Source organism: Amblyomma mixtum, chromosome 8, assembly GCF_055824585.1.
Source record: "Amblyomma mixtum isolate Tamu chromosome 8, ASM5582458v1, whole genome shotgun sequence".
NCBI classification, from domain to species: Eukaryota; Metazoa; Arthropoda; class Arachnida; order Ixodida; family Ixodidae; genus Amblyomma; species Amblyomma mixtum.
The window spans coordinates 20,010,000-20,025,391 of record NC_143019.1 but is presented as its reverse complement, the minus strand read 5'-3'; positions in this window follow the sequence as shown (position 1 = coordinate 20,025,391).

Genomic DNA, 15,392 nt, shown 5'->3' with positions numbered 1-15,392 from the left:
GATGTGCAAATCTGTAAACTAATCACAGTTTTCCAGTCTAAGATAAGAAGAGGAATCACTTTTTTAACGTTGGTGTGCAAAGCACAAACCCCCTTTTAGCCCCTACAGACAGTCACGACCAACATTCTGAGAGAAAAATTTTGAAAAATGAAAAATTGTAAGACACTTATGAAAATGGTGAAAAAAAATGGTCCGTTTTACTGATATGTAGCAAAATGTTTCCTTTAACGTGTTTCCATCGATCACATCGAACAGTTATAACTGCCATAGAAAACTAATAGGGAACGCTTCTGACGGTAGCAAAAACATTAATGAAAAAAAAAATGACTGCCGTCGGGTTACCAGCGAAGATAATTATTATTACAGCGAAATATTGCATTATATGAAGAAATTCCGTTCACAAAGTTTGTCCCGCTGAAAAATGCTTTTATTCAGAATTGTTGGCTATGCGGAAAAGTGAGGCACGTTGGCTCGGTAAACTGCTTAAAAAAAAGTTCGGTGCTATCACGATAGACCATTCACATTTAATCTAGAACACTTGATCGCCTCATCGAGTCATTGGTCGGCTCCGCAACAAAAAAAAATCAGGAAAATAGTCTACGTCCTTTCGTGAAAATACAGCGCCAAAACAGACCGCGTACAGTAAGTGACTGGACAAGCGCAACTTCTCTGGGCGACGGATGGGAGTGAATACAGGTAGTATCAAGAGGGTGAGGGAGAACCATACATGCGCGAGAGGGGTATACAGATCAGAGCAGGGAAGTTAGTAACACACGTCTCTCCGCATACTGTCTAAAAAGTGAGCAAACTACCGAGCGAAAGTTGCTCTTGCCTCGTCCACATCCATTTGCTCTTCAGCCGAGAGTTAAGGACGCCTTGGACAAATATGTCAGACAAATTTGCAGCCAGTGCGGCATTCTGCATGGACACCACCAAACGTAAATTCTGCTGTTCAATGACACACTTGCCTCTTGCCGACTCCCGAAGAAAAATCTGCAAATTTGCAAAATTTGCGAGTTAGCCAGTCTGTCCTAACTTCTCGTTTTCCTGTGTTCGTCTGTTTTTTGGCTGGTGTTTTTCCATCAACGTTATGCACGAACCAGCCCAACAACGTGTTTTAAATTTGTCAGGTTGTTCGATATTCTCCAAGATTGATCTTGATCAGGCGTTTCAACTACTGGAAGCAGACTAGGAAACAGCTGACCAGTTGACCATCACCACACACCGTGGTCTGTTTCGTGTAACGCGTCTTCTTTTTTTTTGTTGTAGCAGCAGTTGCGATCTTCCAATCCTTCATGGCTGTTCTACTCCAGTGCCTTGATGGCGTTCAAGTTTTCCTCGATGACATCCTGGTGGGCAGCAGAGATGAACAAAAGTTCAACATCTGTCTAGAAGCAGTACTCAGGTGAATGCAGGAGGATGGCGTTCGACTGAACTAAGACAGATGCCAGTTTGGTGCGGAAGAAGTATTTTTGAGATCAACAAGACGAGAATACAGTCCACAGACGGTGAGGTCAAGGCTACTCATGAAATATTAGTACCAAAGTGCAAGAAGGAATGGCAAGCATTCCCTGGTGTGCTCAACTTGTACAATAGGTTTTTTAAAGGAGGAGCACGAGCCCTGGAACCTCTCTACAGGCTGCTAGACTGTGTCTGTGGTTGGGAATGGACAGCTAAGGTATCTTAACTCTACCCAGCAGGCGAAACAACAGCTGAAATTAACTCAGGTCGTCATTCACTGCAGTGTCGACAAAACAGTAATGGCCTGTTATGGCTGTTCATATTTATTTATTTATTTATTAATACTGCCAATCTCTTTTTCCGGATTTTTACAGGAATGGGTTTTGTCCGCAGTCGACCAGGCATAAACACAATTTCAAGTGTGCAAAAAGGACAGTGAAAATTATGGGGACAATCGGAAGAGGCATTGGAAAAAGGCAATACAAAGATAACGCATGAATAATAATCACTTTTACACTTCATAAATGCCCACGAGAAATAAAAATAAATACATGGGAATACAAACACATGGAAAACCCTCCAAAATGTTAGAAGTAAAAAAAAAAATCAGTTTGTTCTCTGACAGTACACTTTTGCCAGCTAGCGCCAAAAATTTTTCAGTAGTTGGCTGTACAATCACTGAAACATCAAGGGAGTTCCACTCCCGCACAGCTCGCGGAAAAAAAAAGAGAACATAAAGGTATTGTTAGCGCAGAAGTATTCTTGTATGGTGAGTTCATTATTGTGACGCGTTACTCTGGAAGTGTTCAAGGTAATGTACGTAGCAGAATCAACTTTAAGTTTGTTATGCAAAATCATGTACAGAAACTTCAGACGGTGGAGCGTAGCACGACTAGCTAGCGTATCAAGCCCAGTCTCAGATAGCATCTGCGTCGGAGAATCGGTTCATATGGCCTGGAAGTAGTTTTAATTCATATAGAAGGAGGGCAGGAAATGCCAATAGCCTATGAGTGTCGATCAATAACAGCAAACAAGCTAAATTATGCAGACTGACCTTGAAGGCTTGACCATAAATTTCGGAATTAATGCAGAAGAATCAAATTAGAAATGAGGAAGTGGAACCTTACCGCCTGTCTTCCAATGATAAGCTCGAGTGAAATATACGAGAGAAAAAACAAGTCCTCGAGCGCATGGGGAGTGGAGACATTGCCATGAAGCTTTCCCGGTTCCTTCACAGTCGGCACATCCTTCTTCATTCAAGAAAGAGAAATGCTCATTCGTCGAAGAGTTCGTGGTGCGTATTCAAAGTATTCAAAGAGCCATGTAGTCTAAAGGGGAGGTATGTTATGCAGGAACTATGGACACAAGCAAGGGTCAGTGCGCCAGTGATGTGATAGTGTGTGTGATGTGCGAACGCGTGTTATTCGGGCTAGCACTCTCAATACAATGTTCGGAGTACGTACGCGTCTTACTCTAATACCTTGCTTGAATAAAGACATAAATACTTTTCTTGTTGTTTCGTTAGTTGAGTTCTCGTCGTCATTGCGACTAACTAGCCGCACATTTTGACCCAAGAGCGTTAAGGAGATCACGCCGCAGAAAAATCGGCGTCGACGTCGGTGGCGTTGACCATAAACGACAAATAAACGAAAAATCCCCTGAGAAGGGAAGTGGGCCACTAACGTAAAGTGACCTGAAAGCGTCATCACAACCAGACTCCCCCCCCCCCCCCCCCTTCCCATCTCCGCCGCAAATTTGGTGGAAATCTGGCGCGAAAGTCCCTGAATGAATTCCTGCACCAACCATTCGGTCAGAATTGTGTTCGTTTCGCTTGCTGGTTGCATTCAGAGATAAAGAAGAAGACATAGACAGCCGGTGACCCTGAGTGTCCACGCCTAGGCTCTGCTTTTGACGTTCGCGTACGCAACGACCACTGTCCCAGCGGCCAAGCAACTCGGTATCGCCTTGAGGAACATAGCCTTCTTTTCTGAATAGCCCTTTCTGCCTGCGGATCCTGCTGCTATTATTATGGCGCCTGTGGCTGGAACTCGAGAAATACTTCGTTAGCCCTCGCCGCCTTAGCAAGAAGCCCCCAAGCCCACTGCGTGAAATCCGTGGTCCTCGCTGGCAGGACCCTCTTACTGCCGCCACAATATTGGCCGACAGCATCTATTGCAGCGGCGAGATCGGCGAACGGGCTTAGTCAACGCATGACAGATAAGGTAAGCTTCCAGTCGCCGAGGAGAAGGTGTTTGGCTTGGAAACTTACCCTGGTAGTGGCGGATCTTGCTGATTGCTACGCTTTACTGCTATCGGCTTTTCGTGGAGCACGTTTTTGCGGAGATATTTGCTCGAGGAACTTTCTCTCGTCAGAATTCCTACGACTTCGGTGACGTAGAGTGCTGCAGCCGGGAACTATTGCAGTCACCTCCTATCAAATGCAATTGCAGACCGGCGGCCGTATGTTTTGAAAATCCAGCTAGTTTTTCTTTCATTTGTTCATCTAACGTTGGTCGCTGCTCCTAGTGACGTGAACTATGAGAGAAGACATCACGCCGGTCGTGGAAAAAGCCCGGAAGCGATGGGCACGACGCGTCTGACACACCTGACTTTCTTTATTGGCGCTATCTTGTATCTGGGAAGAAAGTGTGGAATGGATGCGAAAAAAACTGGCGGAGCATGTTTCGCGTGATTCAGTCAGAATGGATGCGGTGGCAGATGGGTGGCTAGCGGCGGTGTCAGTTGTTGTTCGTTTTCTTCTCCCCCTCTTGTGTCTTCACAATGGATGCCACAGCGCGAGAGGGCGAAAATTTATTGAGCCTTAGCGGCAAACGTAAAAGTGTTTCCGAAATCCTAAAAACTGTTGTGACTATTAATAAAGCGTGGCTACAAATCTATATCTCCTAACAGGCGCCTAACCTTAATAATTAAGAATTAATCATCCATATTTACCTTACCAGCATATAGTCCAAATTATTCACCTGTTTCCTGCTATCCGCCAACTTTGGTATTATTGTAACGCAAAAGACCTCTTCGTACATCAAAAAGCTCAGTTTTATTATTTAGTGATTGGCTTCCCTGAAACACGGGGCATATCATTGCTCATGTGCCAAAACCGCAGCAGCCGCAAAAGCTTTCAGCACTGTCCGGATCTGCTGGTTTGTTCCCAACCAATATCGAATGTCATACGTCATGCGTCATACGTGTTCACTCCTAGTAGGTGTGTCTGTGCGGCTGTTCTCAAATCATCTGTGACTACCGGAAAGTGTCAACCTTAATGTATAGGCCACTATAACTGTTTTCACACCCAGAGCCTGTGGTGATTAGCCAAACGTTGATGACGCTAGTGTCTGCACTTAGTTAACACTCAACGCAGGCGTATCCTGTCGCTTCTTCACATTGCGTAGGTTCTTGCGAATGAATTCCTAGTTTGTGTTAACTAACTACTGAATGAATGCCAGGAAGCCTGTTCGTTCACAGCCATGTGTAAAAACCAAAACAAATGAAGCCGCATAATCTGTCTGGCCCAGTTATCGGGCTTTCCTAAATACAAAAAAATTAGTAAAGTTATTGTCTCTGTCTAACAAATTTTCTACTTCACTGGCACGCTTGCTGTAACCCAACTCTACGGCACTACATCTTGGGAATTCGTGTGTGAGTAAGCATTCATGAAGTCGTAAGTGAGAACGCTAACGAGAATTCCACTATTCTGTTTTACAGCTTGGGGCTCGGCCGCCTCTCGTGAAATACGCGTCGCCTGCGCCCCAGACCATCACTCTGCAAGCCCACATCGCTGTACAAGGGACACGTTCCTAGCACACCTTAACCATGAGTACGCGCGTTTATATTTTGCAGCAGACTCTATGCTCTTTTTCTATGTCTGTTAGCTGGTTATAACGACCCTCATTAACCAACATGCGTCCACATCGCTCACATCCAACACTTTTCTTGCAGGTTACCTCTCATTTATGCGGGGGGAAAGTAAGTATTGAGGGAGCAAGAGAATATAGCTGAAATTTACTGCTTGCTGCAGCAGTAAAATGGCAACTGAATAGGTTTTAGAAATCTACGAGCCTAAAATGGCTGAATGTGTGAAACTTGCAGGTAAAGCATGCGAAGTCCTTTTGGGCTAGCTTTTGAAATGATGACGTAATCGCCGATCAAAATAGCGACGGCCTTCAAGCTTCTCCGCAGTGCACAACGCCAAGTGGGTGGGGGGGGGGGGGGGTTTGATGACGTCATTGAAGGTATCGGTACATATCCAACTCATAAACACCTGCTTTGAAAGAAAAAAAACCAATGCCATAGACGGCAAAGCCCGCCGGGCGTTGTTTGACAGCATCCAATGGTGCATGGCAGGGTGTGGCTGACGGCAGCGGTAATTTGAAATCATACCTTCCGTGACGTCACACTAAACTTCCCCTCACTCCTCCGATGCTTTCAGGTGCTAGCATCTATTATTATCTATTATTGTTATCGATTAAATACAGACCATTACTAATAACTGCTAGAGATAAAAATCACTGCTTCTCACAAAGTGGTACTCGTTTTAATGGAGGCATTTATTTCACTCTTTATTCTAGCTGCCTTCGCAGGTAAGCACTGCAATTAAAAGTATTTCATTGACAGAGTGGTCTTTATTATTTAAGACTAATGTCAACTCTGACGCCGACCATCTGTTCTGTGGCGCACTGCCTCTTGAAGACAGCTACACTAATGGTCGCGTAGATGAAATGAAGATGCACCATCTGAAGATGCGACAACGGCTAGTGCGACTGACTTACTGAGTCCGCGCGCTAGCGCTGCAGCATTCTTTGTCTAGTCAGCACATCGCGCCATCAAGTGAACCTGTTCTTAGTTCCATAACCTCCCGCCATTGGAGACACCAAGCTGGCTTACGCGTATGTAGATACCAAGCTATGCGCTGTTCTTAGCGGAATTTAACAAGCTTGGAGTCGGCAATTTCACTTTGCTTCTATTTTCGCTGACGGCTCATATACTTCCGTAACCCAAGAAATCGGAAATTCATTCCCGGGCAGGAGAAAATACCAGCCACAAGCCCTGTTTTTAAAGAAAGTTATTCGAACTAAGGCGACAGAATTATACAGGTTTTTGACCGTCTCGTATCCAAACACTAGTCTAATGTAAAGAAAAAAGACAGCAAAATGCAAATATAAACCGGCAACCAATGCTGTAGCGATCACGACGTGCTCTGGTCCCCCTTACGTTTCTTCCAGTCTTCGTTTGCACCTCTTTTTTTTCTTTTCACGAAGTAACGTATCCGTGCATACAGTGCTCGTAGATGTGGTCGCTGTTTTACCTCACTCTGGAACAGGGTGACTTTGGTAAGACTAGCACGCGGTTGTCGTAGGACCATCCACATTGGTATGTTCCCACCTGTAGGGGCTCGGGTCGGGCAGAACTGCCAGTAGAACTACCCGAGTTCGTGGTTCTATATTTACGTTCGTCCATTTAAATCTTCTTCACTCGAGATGTAATGTGTGGACTAAAAACAAGCAAAAATTGGCACTTCAGCGCTGCACAGAACGCGACATGATGACAAATAAAAGCCCCGTCCTTTGTATGCGCTGTGTCAGTCAATGCATAACCAATCCGTCCTAGTCACCACGCTTCTCAGGTAAAGAAATAAAGGGCGATTAATTGGATCCATACAGAGCAAATGCGATTGCATTCTTTTTTCGCTCGGCAGTCTATTCAATTTTGATTCTATTGCAATTCCGATTCAGTTCGAGTTCTGAGTCCATCGTCATTCACTCACCACTCTATTCCAATTCTCATTATATTTCAATTCCGATTTTATTCTGATTATATTCTAGGTTGCTATTCGTAATAGCTCGTGGCAATGCGGAGCAGCGATTGGGGAAAAGGAATAGCTCCAGCAAGTCTCATTCGCGCACAGATATTTCTTCAGGAGACTGTCTATATTGCAAGCAGACCTGCTGTTGTCTGAGAAATTCGTCGTTTCCACTAACAGTTCCTTTTTACTCTCGCCATTTTCTTATCTCCGGTTTTTAACTCTGGCTGTGGCAACTACGATACACGTGTCACATTTATGATAGATCGCTTCTTATCTCCGGTTGTTAACCCTGGGTGTGGCAACTATGAAAAATGTGTCACATTGATGCTAGATCGCGGCGAGTCCTCGTACGGATACCGTCGAAGTGGTGCAGTTGTGAAGCGATGCGCCTCTACACTGGAAACTGGCTGTTTCAAACGCAGCCGCCGGCCGTTCGGGCTTATGAGATCTGGGTTGCTCTTCCTGAGCACTACGGAGAAGGTTAACGGTTCCTTTAATGGCTCACACTGTCGTCCGTCCGTTAACAAAGCGTTTCACGCGCGTTTAACTCGGGAACTAAAAATATGGAAGAAAATCAGTGGTTTCACCAGACAGAGGAGGAAAAAATGAACCTAGAAGCAAGTGTGATGACTGTAGAGTAGTTAGTTAATTAATTATAGGCAGAAATGTCGAAATTGCGTCGAAATAGCGCGGACGCGGTGTGACGGGAGCCACGGGAGCGGTGTGACGTCACATCCACCGGAAGACGTCACGGCATAGTGAAAATTGTCACAGAATGGTCGGAAAAACGTCGGATTTCTGTCGAATTAGATAGATAAATGTGTAATTACTCTTAATTAGCACTTAAGACCCCCGAAAGATGTACAATTTCGATATCGATATAGCCACGGGAACGGGGTGACGTCACATCCACCGGAAGTTATCACGGCATAGTGTCCTCGGCTTTCGCCTCTAACAGGTTAGTTGCCAACGTGTCCACGCAATTTTTTTTGCACAGGTAGCTCGTCGGAAGGCTGTCTATTTATGCTGTTAGAGTAATTTTCTTAGTAATTTTCATTCTTGCTGAGTCATTACGTCAGGGAGGAAGGAAGGGGAATAGGAAGAGGGGACCGGTTGCGAGGCGGAGGCTTGACACGGACGCCGACGCTGGTCGCTATTCGCCTTCACGGCTCTCCAAATGCAATCGCTTTAAAATAAAACACAAGGGCGGATTAGTTCAGGAAATTTCCTCGGTAATTACGGGAGGGGGGGGGGGGGGCGCTTTGATGGTGTGCGGATTAGCGCCCGGAAAGTGCATGCACGTACGCGCACGCCCAGTGCTGCACTAATGCGTCTTACAAACATTCATTTCTCTTTCCAGGCATGGCAGACAACGAATTCTCTGGTAAGTATCAGGAATATGTGACATAGCCTTCCTGAAGAATTAGTAGCCGGAGTGGAACTTTCGCTCGTAACGAAATCGTAGGCTTAAAAAAAATGTATGGACTCCACTTACATAGTAGCAGCCGCCATTCTGGTCGATCAAGCTCACGCAAAAAAAAAAAACGAATAATCTACTCATCACCGTAAAACCCATCTGTGAACTGCAACCACCGCATCCATGAAGAAACATACAAGTCTATTCAGACTCACAAGCCGCTATACACCACATACAGAAACGCACCCTAACCCCTTCTCTTCAACAGGAGGTCGAACGAGCGGTCTCCGCATTGCAGCCTTCCATCGTTTTCCTCCGCTGGGTCCCTGGGCATTCAGGGATTTACGGCAATGAGCTGGCTCATCAGCTCGCCCGTGACACACTTTTCCGGGCACCGTTGATCCCCTGGCCCAAGCCCTCGGAGGACGGTGGGAGACTCACCCTTCGCCGCACCATAAAAGAGGTCTACCTCGAGCTCGGCCTCGACAAACGCCTTTACCCTCCCCCTCATCCATCACTCACAGTGCCGGAGGCTGGCCTTCTTCGGCACGTTCAAATGAATGCAATCATCACCCCGTCTCGCCTATTTCTCTATCGCTATCGATCGGACCCTTCCTGTCCCAACTGCCCCTGTATCTATGCGGACCTTGCCCATTGCCTCTTCTATTGCCCGGCTGCTCAGCAGTCGGGTTCCTACCCCCCACCTTCTTTATCCATCACCACCTGGCTCGACTGGCTTGGCGCTGAAGGGGAGGAAGAACAGCGACTTCTGGTCGCCCAGGCGGTCGACATGCTCGGCCGGTAAATTTTGGCCGAATAAACGTCTTCTACTACTACTACTACTACAAGCCCGTAATAGCACCTTGGCAAGAAAGAAATAAACGGATGATGTACTTTTCGCGGTATAAGTGTACGCGACAGCTCTTTTGGTGCCGCCGATTCAGAGCCAACCTAGCTTGCAGTCGTCTGAGCCCTTGCGCAACCACCGAGGAAGCATGCCCAAGGTCTTGAGGTTACCTATAGGAATCATCTGGCCTTTTGTCTTCAAAGGAAAGGCATAATTTCTATCTGTTATCCTTAGATCGGCGTACACTGATCGGCTTCCGCCATTTATGCGAGACGCCCTGGAACGATGATGAAACGGCTAACGAAACGGTACGCTGTATTCTTTGCGAGCTACGGGAATGACCTTACGAGGCCGGAAGAGCTTAGGAATTTAGTGAACAATCCTCAGTTAGTCATCTCTGCGCTGCAGTCGAGAAGAAGAAATCAAGCAGGACATGACACCTGTTGTGGAGAGCAGATAAACGATGACCTTTTGGTTAAGGGAGTCCATTTTAAGGCAAGGCAAACGCAGCAGAGAGCGGCAGAAAGTTACTTGTGCAGACTGGGACATTTGCTTGGATGTGGCGGCTTCAGCGGGCTCAAGATAGCTCTTATCCGAACTTCACCCGCCACAAATGTTGCTGTGAAAATTATGGCCACGACTTTTGTCAGAGGGAATCATTGTTCACGGGCGCTTTGGGAAAACCACCCATTCAAAGATACAGACAAAAAAAATACCAAAGCCACTTTGTAAATTCTAAAGTGTGCTTGGCGGAAGCCTTGTGGTCAACCCACTGCCGCTTCCCCGAACCGCTTGGCGCGGAATCACTCGGGCGCTTCGTAGCCATGCGTCTCATTTACTCTACTGCAACGAGACGTCTGGTGAAGGCAGGGTTGCCAGGTCGTAATCTCAAAAAATATCCAAGAAAATTATAAAAGTAGCCAAAAAGTAGCCAATCTACGGCTACGGTCGTCTCAAAAGTAGCCAGAATTGGCGCCAAGACACCAAAAAAACGTCACCAGAGGCAGGAAATTTACAGTTTAAAGACAGAGGGCAACCTATTGGGCAACAGTGTTTGTAAATAACTTGGAAGCATAAGAGGTATTTATGGCATGACTTGAAAAGTGACCCGAATAAATCATTTTCTCTTCGGCAGAGCAAATACATTGTGTTCTTTTGACGCAGTCATAGTTATTAATGCATGAGCATTAGAGGGGACATGTCGCGATTTCGTGATGGGTAAACAAAGTGAAGCCCTACGTGAAGCCCTCGGTGAAGCCCTTGTGAGTCCCACGTGAAGGCGTGAAGGCGTACGTAGAACTCTAGGAGTGAAGAATTGCCTTCCAGATTATGAGTACTCTCCCCACCATGGCTTGTGGAAGTTAAATTACTGGTTGGTTGAGACTGGTTGTAATAGGGGAGTAATTACTCATTGGCATCCACCCGAGCGCAGCCATACGGCTACAAAGGAAAGCTATACAGCTTTCTCAGAAACTTCGTAGTTAAAGAAAAATTCGTCCTGGTCCGGGGTTCGAACCCGGGACCACCGCTACACCGGAGCAGTCGCTCTACCAATTGAGCTAACCGGGACGGCAAGCTTATGGTAGGGCGAGAGCGAATTGATCAATAACTCGAAGTGTTATAACACTTCAAATTACAAATACACTGTTCCCACTTCGAGTTATTGATCAATTCGCTCTCGCCCTACCATAAGCTTGCCGTCCCGGTTAGCTCAGTTGGTAGAGCGACTGCTCCGGTGTAGCGGTGGTCCCGGGTTCGAACCCCGGACCAGGACGAATTTTTCTTTAACTACGAAGTTTCTGAGAAAGCTGTATAGCTTTCCTTTGCAGCCGTATGGCTGCGCTCGGGTGGATGCCAATGAGTAATTACTCCCTTATTACAAATCTACTCCACCTTGGGGGATTCCCCTAAAACATTTGACTGAGACTGGTTGCTTGGGAAGAGCAACCTAGTTCGCACAAGCCCCACCGATGGCAGCACCTGCCATCGCAGGGCAGTAGCGTATTGCTTAACCACTGCACCACGGCGCCAGGAGTGGTAGGACTCTCAGCGATCAGTAAATGTAGAGAATGACCAATTCCACATATCTGGGCATTAATCCATTAATGCTATCTCGCCATGCCCTTAAGACGGAGCTCAAGTCTGATTAAGTCGCCGATCTTTGTCTGAAGCCTGCTTGACGTGTAAAACCGAGCCTCGAACCGAAACCGAAGTGAAAACCGAAGTGCCTGCACAACTAATTCGCATTTGGCCTAACCCCGCTAAATTGTTCCCCATTTATCGACAACAAGGCAGGTACAACAGGATAATGGTGTTCATAAATAGCGCTTCAAAAGTAGCCAAAAAGTAGCCAAGTAGCCAAGCTCAAATTTTTGTCGCCAAGAGCTCTCAAAAGTAGCCAATTTGGCGCAAAGTATCCAAACCGGGCAACCCTGGGTGAAGGAGCGGCGATGCAGCTGCCACCGCCGACGCGCGCGCGCTCGTTCTATCTCTACTGTTTGACGCCACGGTTGCTATGCACAGCTGCGCCCCCACCGGCGCGCCGGTTGCTAAGGAGCGGAGTAGGTTGCGCCGCTGCGCGGAGGAGAGGCCACAGTGTGCACGATTCCAGCGCACGGACGGACACCGCGAGCATGAGCCATTAAACGCTTTCGCCTTATATCTGTCACCGACGTGGCGCTCTGGGCTAGGCTGCTGTCGAGCTCAGGTGTCCTGATACGAATTACGAACTATCCGCTCCACAGAAAGCCCGCTCGGTGACACGAACGCTCATACTCGGTGCGGGAATTCGTTTTGGAAGTAATTTCCTTTTTGACGCAGTGAAGCATCCGCGTTGTATTCACTTGCTAAATATCGTACGATCGCGATTGGTTCTTTTCTTTATCAGCTATTGAAGGAGACGATGACTGGCAAGTATCACAAATATAAAATCTGTTTCCTAGTTTATTTTTTGTAGAAAGTCACAAATGCAATCCTCAGTTATGCATATTGATTCACCTTGATGCCCATACCTAGGGGCTCAACACGTTATGGCTTTGGTGTTTTTTGGTAACGCTTAGGTTCTTCAGTGGCAAGTTTGGCATTCAGTGTCGATCTCGCACTCTTTTTCATTCGTGGAGTGATTGCAGCATTTCAAGATTTTTGAAGCCTCAGGCATCCTAGAACTATCCAAACGGCCCACCTGTAGCAAACATTATAACAAAGAACAGCCAATAATAGCTCAGCCAGCTGGCTCAAAGTGTTAACGCCTACACAATGTCATTCTCCGACCACATGATTATTCTAAATAATTCCTCTCGGGTTCGCTGGCATCCTGTCCAACTTAAGCTGAATTCGAGCTTAACGCCGTATCAGCAGTGCGCACAGAGTCCGCTGCGCTGGGAACGGTTCTTAAAAATTGATTCCGGGAGTTGTCACAGTTTATGCAGGTGTGGAAGTTCACAAAGAGTTCACTAAGTCACACTGAGCGAATCACAGCCCGTCCACCTCGAGTTTCATAAAAGTTGTTCTTGGTGAACGAAACTGAATATACGGTTATTAGTTGATAAGGAAGGAAAGTCGGTATACCCGTACTTCAGGGGCCGTCACTGACCTTTTCTTACGAGCAGGACCTGACGGTCCTGCTGTACACACAGCGACTAGTCACGAAAGTAGTTGCTGACTGACGCTAGACTTTTCACGCACGTCCTGAAGAGAGTGCCATGATCTCCTTTGCAGGAGCTCAAACTTGGAAGCGGCCATGTTCTTATGCATCTCCGCGGCAATGGTACTCACAATTGCCGCTGTGATAAGCCACCTTATACTTGGGTCGGCGGGTGAGTCCGCTACCGATCCCTCTAATTCACTCGTCTTCGTACAGGTAAATCTATGTCGAAAGCATGCTTCGGCCATTGAACCCTGCATTGCCTCGGCCGGCTCATGCTATGCACCGCCGATTAATTTCTACCCGAACATACGATGTATATGCGGTTGTTGACCTATATTATTTGGTAGAGCTACAGCATGATGCGTATCTTCTGTTTTGCTCCCACTATAGAACGGCGCTCAATATGATAGCGCTACGAATGAAAGTTGTAGTGCTATCATATTCAGCTTTAATGGGGTAGAGTAATGCAATGGACTTAAATAGGTCGCAATTTAAAGTGTTTCACTAGTGTTTCTAGGCTATTTACGGAATACTCGCAATGCAGTAACGCCTAGCGTCATGAGGAGGAAACTTCTGTGGGGGATGTGTTTGTTCTGTCCGTACAGAATTCGATGAGGACCCTGATGACATTGTGGAGGACGCCAAAAAAGGAGGCGGCGGCGAGGATGGCGGAAAGAATGTTCCCGCTCCTCCCCTCCCCGTGGAAGTGATTGTGGATCCCAGGACGCCGTCCCCTACGACTGCGGCAGGTTAGTGTCACACACTTCTGGTTCCACAGCATCGATTAGCAAAGCGCTGGCTGGACGCGCAGTTACAGGTCATGTCGTTTGAGCATTTTAATTCATGTTTAGGAACATCATATCCGTGGCATTCGTGCCTTTTCTGCGCCAATTAAACTGATTTTGATTTAGTCCAACTAAATCAAAATTAACGGCATGCACGTTACATACCATCTGCGATTGGCATGTGAATCCATTCGTACGCCTCACGCTGTTCAGTGAGTCTCAGGAGTAAGTTTTATACATTGCAGCAAACGAAGTATCACTGGTTCTGATTTCCTGCAAAATGCATTCGGAAAAATTCGAGGGCACGGTCATACTTCAACAGAGCCTTTCTAGCAGAGAAATTCTACTCCACCTTGGGGGATTCCCCTAAACATTGGACCAGCCCACGTCTGCGGGTTGTGCGAAATTCACTCTCACTTTGAGAAATATATTTCTGAGTTCAACATTTTAGTCAAATATTTGGAGCAAACGTAATCTGTGGGCTTTTCACCTGTTGTTCAGTTTTTTGTTTCCTTTGAAATTATGTTCAAGTGGTTTTCTTCGATAAAGGCGACGATAATTCGATGAACCAGCGCGAATAAGACACTGACTAGACGAAAGGAGGACGGCACAAACGGAACGGACTCTCAATATGTTTCATCAATCTGTGAAAGTAGCCCAACAGAGAAGTGTTGCTCAGAGGCGACGAGCCGATGATTCCTTTTTTTCCTGTTCGCAAGCAACTGAGTGGAAGCGCCGGGATCAAAAGTGAGACAGCATGGCGCGATGTGGCATGTGCTTGACATCGGCTTGCTTGCATGACTACAGGGAATGCCCCCCCCCCCCCCCCCCCCCCCCCCATTAATGCCCGTGCTTTTTTTTCAAACACTAGTTAAACATTCATAACGTAATTCGTCGAAAACTCTGAAAGGCGTTCTATCCACTACGGCTACATTAAGCTACTAAATGTATGTAGTACTTTTCTTACGTGGCCATGACCTCAAGTTCTAGTGGCTGTTTCTTTTGTCTGGATGGAGCATATTCTGCAGACAACGCATTTCTCTTAGCAATGGCGCAAGCAGACCCGGGCTTCATTTTGTTACAGCTGCACGGCTTTGACTTTAGCCCACGTTCACGTTTCCTATGATGGAAAAGTGTTTTTCTTTTTTTCTTACAGACTTTACCTTAAAACCCGTCACCAGTCGGCCGGCGCCGGACGTACCAACCGTGCAGACACCGTTCGTACCACCGCCAGGAATACCACCTCCCATGCCCCCAACCATGCCCCCACACGTACCACCACCAGTACCACCCATGACTCCGCCACCCGACCCAAATCCTGTGCCACCACCTCCGACTACCATCGCTACGACACCAAGTACGACCACGACCACGACGACTACCACAACAACGACTACCACCCAGCGCACGACCACTTC